The following is a 7,046-nucleotide window of genomic DNA, read 5'->3' as shown; positions in this document are numbered from 1 at the left end:
TTCCTTCCTTCCTTCCTTCCTTCCTTCCTTCCTTCCTTCCTTCCTTCCTTCCTTCCTTCCTTCCTTTCTTTCTTTTTCTTTCTCTTTCTTTCTTTCTCTTTCTTTCTTTCTTTCTTTCTTTCTTTCTTTCTTTCTTTCTTTCTTTCTTTCTTTCTTTCTTTCTTTCTTTCTTTCTTTCTTTCTTTCTTTCTTTCTTTCTTTCTTTCTTTCTTTCTTCTCTCCCTTCCTTCCTTCCTTCCTTCCTTCCTTCCTTCCTTCTTTCACTCCTTCCCTCCTTCCTTCCTTCCTTCCTTCCTTCCTTCCTTCCTTCCTTCCTTCCTTCCTTCCTTCCTTCCTTCCTTCCTTCCTTCCTTCCTTCCTTCCTTCCTTCCTTCCTTCCTTCCTTCCTTCCTTCCTTTTTCTTTCTCTCTTTTTCTTTTCTTTATGAAAACCCTTACCTTCCACCTTATAATCAGTGGCTAGGCAGTGGGGTTAAGAGACTTACCCAGGGTCCCACAGCTAGGAAGTATCTAAATAAGGATTTGAATTCAGAGTTTCCTAACTCCAGACAAGCCCCAGTCCCCATCTGTGCCATATTTGTAGAATCATAAGTCTGTCTGGTCTTACAGTCACAGTGTCTGGGAAATAGATTATGAATATATCTCATTTCTAGGGTTGCCATTTGTGACTGCAATGAATCAGAACTCAAACTATGCTGATTTTTCTCCACAAAGAAACCTCAAGAAGCATCTGAAAGGACATGAGGTCCCTTTTGTGGAGGTTTGGAGCAAGGGGGCACCAGGACCTTGGTGTCCTTGACTGGTCTCACAGGGTATAGTTCTGGGTTATAGTGGGACAAAAAATATGGAATGCTTCACAAATTTGCATGTAATCCTTGTGCAGGGGCCATGTTAATCTCTGTATCATTCTAATTTTAGTATATGTGCTGCCAAAGCAAGCACTAAATGAAAGTTTTACAGATAAAAATTTAAACTTAATGCAAGAAAAATTTAACAAAAGTAGAATAGGTTAACTTGGGTTCTCTCTTATTGAAGCTCTTCTAAAAATGCCAGATAAAATCGATTAGCTATATTTTAGTGATTTCTTTTTCAGATATTGTTTTGAGTATATAATGATTGAAATCCCTTCAAATTTTGAAATTCTGTGGTTCTATGATTATCTGAACCTTCCCCTCTAAATTCCCATGGCACTTATTGCCTTTACTCATTTTTCTGATACTTTCTGATACTTCATTAAATATTGTTTTCAATTAATCAACAGGAATTTATTAAGTGGTTTCTATTTACCATGCATTTTGCTAGACACTTGTTAAGATTAAAATTGCCAAACTGTGGCAGGTAAAAATTAGTTTCTCTGCTAAAAGTATTATATTTTTAGAGGTTTATTTAAGATTAAGAAATAAAGAAAATACAAAATAAAAAAGCACGTGTTTTGGCCCAGAGAGTCCATTCACAACCACTCACATCTTGCCTGCTAGGTGGAGAGCCGCATCTGCTTGGAAGCGGAAGTAGGAAGAGAATGAGCCCTAGGTGGAGACCCTTTAGATAGTAATTTGTTCTTGGCCCAGGTGGGAACTCAAGTGAGGTTACAAAGCATCTTGGGAACTAGAGCAAGGACTTCTGGGGATTGAAGTCCAGGGTTCAAATTTCCATTTTTAAAATCCACCGTTTGAGCGTTTGGGAAAAAGATTTTCCCCAAAGGGTCATGAAAACATAATCAACTTAAGGATTACAATAATTTGAGGGTAATAGAAAAAAAAAAGAACAAAACCAATAATTGCTAGCCCCATTGACAAAAAAGCCAGTTGGGGGGCAGTCCCCTTTGGCATGAAAGTATACATACAAATAAATGTTCAATCAACCACACCCAAAGTTCAGTTTTGATCTTCTTGTGCAGCTTGTGGTCTGGAGGCTTCTTCATGGTGTCTTCTCCAACAGGTCAGTTTCTGAATTCAGAGAGGTATCATCTTTCTTTACCTAAAATTCTTCTTAAAAGAAATTTAAACTTTTCAATTTAAAATAATATTATTTTTACATTCCCCCGTTAAGAGGATGATTGAAAAATACAGGATCACTTAGGGATGCATGGCTGAGTTATGAGGTATATGAATCAATTGGTAAGAGAAATTAAAAAGACATTAGAAAAATCCAAATAAAAAAAGAAAATTACTGGATGAAAACATAGACTATCAAAGTCTTATGTGTAGAAATTCTAAGTAAAGGAAAAATAAATTTATAACAGGTCCTTGAACCAGGGCCCAATTAAATGATCTAAGCAATGATGCATTTACCAGGTCAGTAGCCAGGACTACAGAAGGTTTCCACTCTATAAAAGACAGAAAAGGGACCAGATTATAGGACCCAGGTAGGAGCCAAGGTGAGGTTACAAAGCATCTCAGGAACTAGAGTAAGGACTTCTGGGGATTAAAGTCCAGGGTTCAAATCTCCATTTTTACACACTGGAAATAAAAAAAAAAAATAAAATAATTCTTGTCCACAGGGAACTTACATCCTGTCAGAAGAGACAATATTGACACACGTAGGTAAATACTGAAAAAATACAAAATACATTCAAGATAGGAAGGAAATGAAGGAAATAAGTAATGAATTTTCAGCATTTCAGAGCGATTAAGAGGCATGAAGAAGGAAGATTAATTTTCCTATATGAAAAACATCTAGGACACTTTGACTCTAATGTGATATGTGAGGAGAGGAAGAATCATGAGGCTTGAAGGATAGTTTGGGGCTGAGTTGCGAAAAGCCTTAAAAACAACAGAAAAAGGAATATATAATTGATCTTACAGGTAAGAAGGAGCTCCTGACTGTTAGTGAGAAGGGGAGTAGATAGATCTATAGCAAGAAAAATCTCTAGCAACTGTGTTGAGGTCTTCTCTTATTATTGAAACAAGGAGCCAAGATGGTGGCTTAGTGGCAGCAAAAGCTGAAACTTCTCTGACTATCCTTCTAAACCAATCTTTAAAAAGTGCTTCAAAACTACAAGAATCAAAACCCAACATACCAAGACAGAGTTGGAGGGCTCTCCTGCTGAACACAACTTAAAAGGTAGGAAGAGAGAGTCTATTTTTATGGGATAATGGGGAACTGAAAGCAAAACTGAACACAGAGAAATGCTGGCCAACCACCCCTACACCTATTGTGCTACATCCTGTGATTGGGCATAGGCTAACTTTGGGATCCTGTGATGGGGGTTACCTCATCAAAAGAGCTCCTCAGACCCGACCCTTAAACTTCTAGGCCCTGACATCGCTGGTAGTGAGGTCTAGAAGTCCATTGGACTGGGCCTTTTCAAGCCTCTGAAGCTGCATTGAAGACTTAGCCCCAGGGCAAACCAGCATGGGAGACAGAATATTCAAGCAGTTTGCAAAATTCTGTGAAGAATGAATCAAGTTTTCTTTGTCTACCAATCAGCAACTTTTAAGTTAATCAATCAAAAACTTAAGTACTCCTACTTAGTATCAGTCACTAAGTATGAGAGTTCACAAGTCACTTGCTAGAGTAGGTGTGCTAGGCAAATTGAAAAACTGCAATTAGTTCTAGTAAAGTGAGGGAGCAACAGGAAGTAATGATGAGAAAACTGCTTTAAAAAGGCCAGCTCAAGGATTCAGTCTCTGACTCTGCATTGCTGAGCCAGACTAGAGGAGGAGATTCTTTCCTTAGATCCTGAGGTTGTAAGGGGAGTGATTCCTTCCTTGGTTCTTCAGTGAGGAGACCTTCTCTGCTCATTCGCACTTTGGTGGGACACTCCCTTCAGTGTGAGTCTGGTGATGTTCTTGGAGTCTTAGCCTCACATGCACTGAAGGTTGTCAGGGGATTCTTCAGTGTCTCCTGGCTCTTTGGATTTCAGCTTTCTAATTAAGACTTTGGATTATGGTAACATTTGCTTTTGTATTTGCATTTGTCATCCAGAGACATTAGTATTAAACTCAGGGTATTGGGAGCTAGGCAGTATTTTCTGTCTCTTTATCTACTTTTTTCCACTTTCACTCCACTTCTTTGTAAATAAAGCTTCTAAAAGTAAATTTGACCTAAGATGTATTATTTTCAAGTCAGCAACTACAATATTACTTTAGAATTCTCATATTTATCCTAAAACCTAAATTTAAATTCTTATAATTCCCAGTCCATAGACCAAAAAAGAGGCTGGGAAAATGAGAAAACAACAAAAAAGACTTAATCCTTGAAAATTTTTAGGGGGGGGGGATAAAGAGCAAAGAGCAGAACCAACAGAGGATGGTGAGATCCAAATAACTCAAGCAAAACTTCAACAACAACAAAAAATAAACCCAAAACAGAAATCAGTCTCAAGCTCTGGAAGTACTCAAAAAGGAATTAAAAGATCAAATAAGATAGGTTGAAGAAAAATGAGAAGAAGAAATGAAAGTAATGCAAAAAAAAGAATAGTTTAAGAAGCAACATTGGTCAACTGAAAAAAGAGTCATAAAATCAAATTAAGAAAAGAGTGCCATGAAAAGTAGAATGGACCAAATGGAAAAGGAGAATCAAAAAGTCATGGAAAAATTAAATCTTTAAAAATTGGGCAGTTAGAAGTATAAGAGAAGAATTTTCAAAAGAGAGGAGGATGCACAAGAAGGAAATCTGATCCAGTGAAGTAAGAAGCAGTCCACATGGGGTAGAGGCAGAAAGGAAGAGACCCAGGATTACAGGTTAAGAACAGAAACTGAGTAGAACTCAAAACTGCCACTTGAACTCACTCCTTCAGCTGAGAGCCTGATAATAGGATCTTGGAGGGTGGAGAACTCTTTAGACACCAGCTGCTTCCTAGGATCCCTGGAAGTTTTTTGCTCATCTCAAACATTGTAGATTGGACTTTGAAAGAAGCCATCTATTGAAGAGATTTTCTCCACCTCTCTATCCCCAATTTGTCCTGAACTCCAGCAATTTAATCAGATTAGCTCAAGAGTAGGGACAACCAGCAGCTGACCAGAAGAGGGGTCAAGGCTTAGGGTCTAAACCCCCAAGATTTTAGGGGGGTCAGTCTGCCAGTCTCTAGGGACTCCTACTACCCACTTCTTTACCGAACTTTCAATTTCCCTTCCCTGTGTGATTCTCTATTAGTTAGATCAAGTCTGCCTACTTTTTGACACCAAAGAAGAGGACTAAATATTTGGGGAGAACCCTACTTCTCTCCCAAAGAGGAGGACTAGCTTCAGACCAGGGCTGTGGAGTGAACTCAAATATTAAAGGGAAAAGTGGTAGTTGGGGTAAGGGAAGGATCCAGAGGTAGGAAAATCTATCCTGTCTCTCAATAATAATTAAGATCAAGAAGGGAGGCAGTGAGTCATTTCCCTAAAGCCCTCTCCTCCAGTCCTTAACCTCCACCTCCCAACCCCATTCTCTGAGGAGATATATTCTGTCCCTCTGGAAGACAAACTCAGGTTGTCTTCACCAAGGGGAAGAGAGGGGAAGATCAACTTTTTCTTCCCTCTCATTCTTTCAACCCTTTCTCTCTTTTTCCCCAATTCACCAGTGTGGGTGAGTGTAACCTCCCTTACTGACCCTATATTACAGAAGCTAATGACTTCACTAGGCATCAAGAAACTATAAAACAAAATTAAAAAATGAAAAATGGGGGAAAATGGGAAATATCTCATTGATAAAAACAACTAACATGGAAAATAGATCCAGGAGAGATAATTTAAGAATTATCTTAAAGCTATGACCAAAAAAAGCCTAGACATCATATTGCAAGAAATTATCCAAGAAAACTTCCCTGATATTCTTGAACAAGAGGACAAAATAGATATTGAAAGAATCCACAGATCACCTCCTGTGATAAATCCCTAAATGACAACTCCCAGGAATAGCATGGCCAAGTTCAAGAGCTCCCAGGCTAAAGAGGAAATACTACAAGCAGTCAGAAAGGAAAAATTCAAATATCATGGAGTCCCAGTCAGGACTACACAGGATCTGGCTGCTTTCACATTGAAGGACTGGCTTGGAATATTATATTCCAGAAGGCAAGTACACTGGGTTTACAACCATCACCTACCCATCAAAACTTACAATATTTTTCCAGGGGAAAGTATGGTAATTTAATAAAACAGAAGATTTCAAATCATTCCTGAAGAAAAGTCCAGACATTATGGAAACAATTCCCATTCTTGTCTCAACTAGATTGTAAGTTTCTTGACAGTAAGGCTCTATTAAAAAGTGTTTCCTATAATATCTAGAAAAGTGTTATGCACAGTAGCAAGTCTAATTGCATATTGAATAAATGAGTGTAAGAATGAATGAATGAGAGTTTAAGTGAGTAAATGACAGGGAATTCATGTGAATTAATCTGTTGAAATTCAGTGATTTATTTAGAACTATATAACAACTATGGATTTTTCTATATGACTCCAACACATGTAGGTGACAAATTAATCATTGTTAATTTTTTGGATAATGAGAAATAGTTTGGTTTTAAATTTAAATATATTGTTTATGTCACAATATATCTGAGTACACTCTTCCAATTCACATTTGTACTGGTGGGTTGGGTTCTGAGACAGAAGTCTCTTTATTTTCTCCTTAGACTTTTAGAATAACTGAGGGGTTGTTGCTTTTAATATTATTGCTCACAAATGTCCCTCTCAGATTCCCCAGATAAATTAGCAAATAAAAATTTATTATCTTCTAGAAAAAGGCACTTATTTTGAAGGAAAATAAAGAACATTAGTTGCAAAATATTCTTCTGCAACTCGAGGGCTCATTTTCCCTTTATACATACACAATGTCTTGAGAGAATTGTAAAGTAAGGAAGAGAGATGAGAAGCCAGGCTGATGGACAGATCAGCCTGAGGAGGGGCAGAGGAGGGGTGAGAGAGAATACTGAGAGTTCTAAGGAGTGGAGAGAACTCTGAAGCCAATGATCAAAAGGCTTCCAGACTGGGAAGGGAAGGAGAAGGAGCATTTTCCTGAAGCAGAGAAAGAACTCAACTAGATTTCTCTACCAGTTGGGACCTGACTTCATCTAGAGACCCTCAATACCTCCACTGAGATTCAATCAACAACTATATGATT

General features: G+C 38.0%; 1 non-coding gene across 1 annotated transcript; it reads right to left on the bottom strand.

Moving 5' to 3' along the window:
* Nucleotides 1-837: 837 nt before the first annotated feature.
* LOC130454857 (U6 spliceosomal RNA) lies at nucleotides 838-941 on the bottom strand. The gene has a single exon (XR_008912645.1). It is a non-coding gene; the product is annotated as a U6 spliceosomal RNA (small nuclear RNA).
* Between the last annotated feature and the right edge of the window lie 6,105 nt (nucleotides 942-7,046).

Source organism: Monodelphis domestica, chromosome 5, assembly GCF_027887165.1.
Source record: "Monodelphis domestica isolate mMonDom1 chromosome 5, mMonDom1.pri, whole genome shotgun sequence".
In the NCBI taxonomy this organism is placed as follows: domain Eukaryota; kingdom Metazoa; phylum Chordata; class Mammalia; order Didelphimorphia; family Didelphidae; genus Monodelphis; species Monodelphis domestica.
Note: the sequence above shows the minus strand (reverse complement) of the source record. Positions and strands in the feature narration are given on the sequence as shown.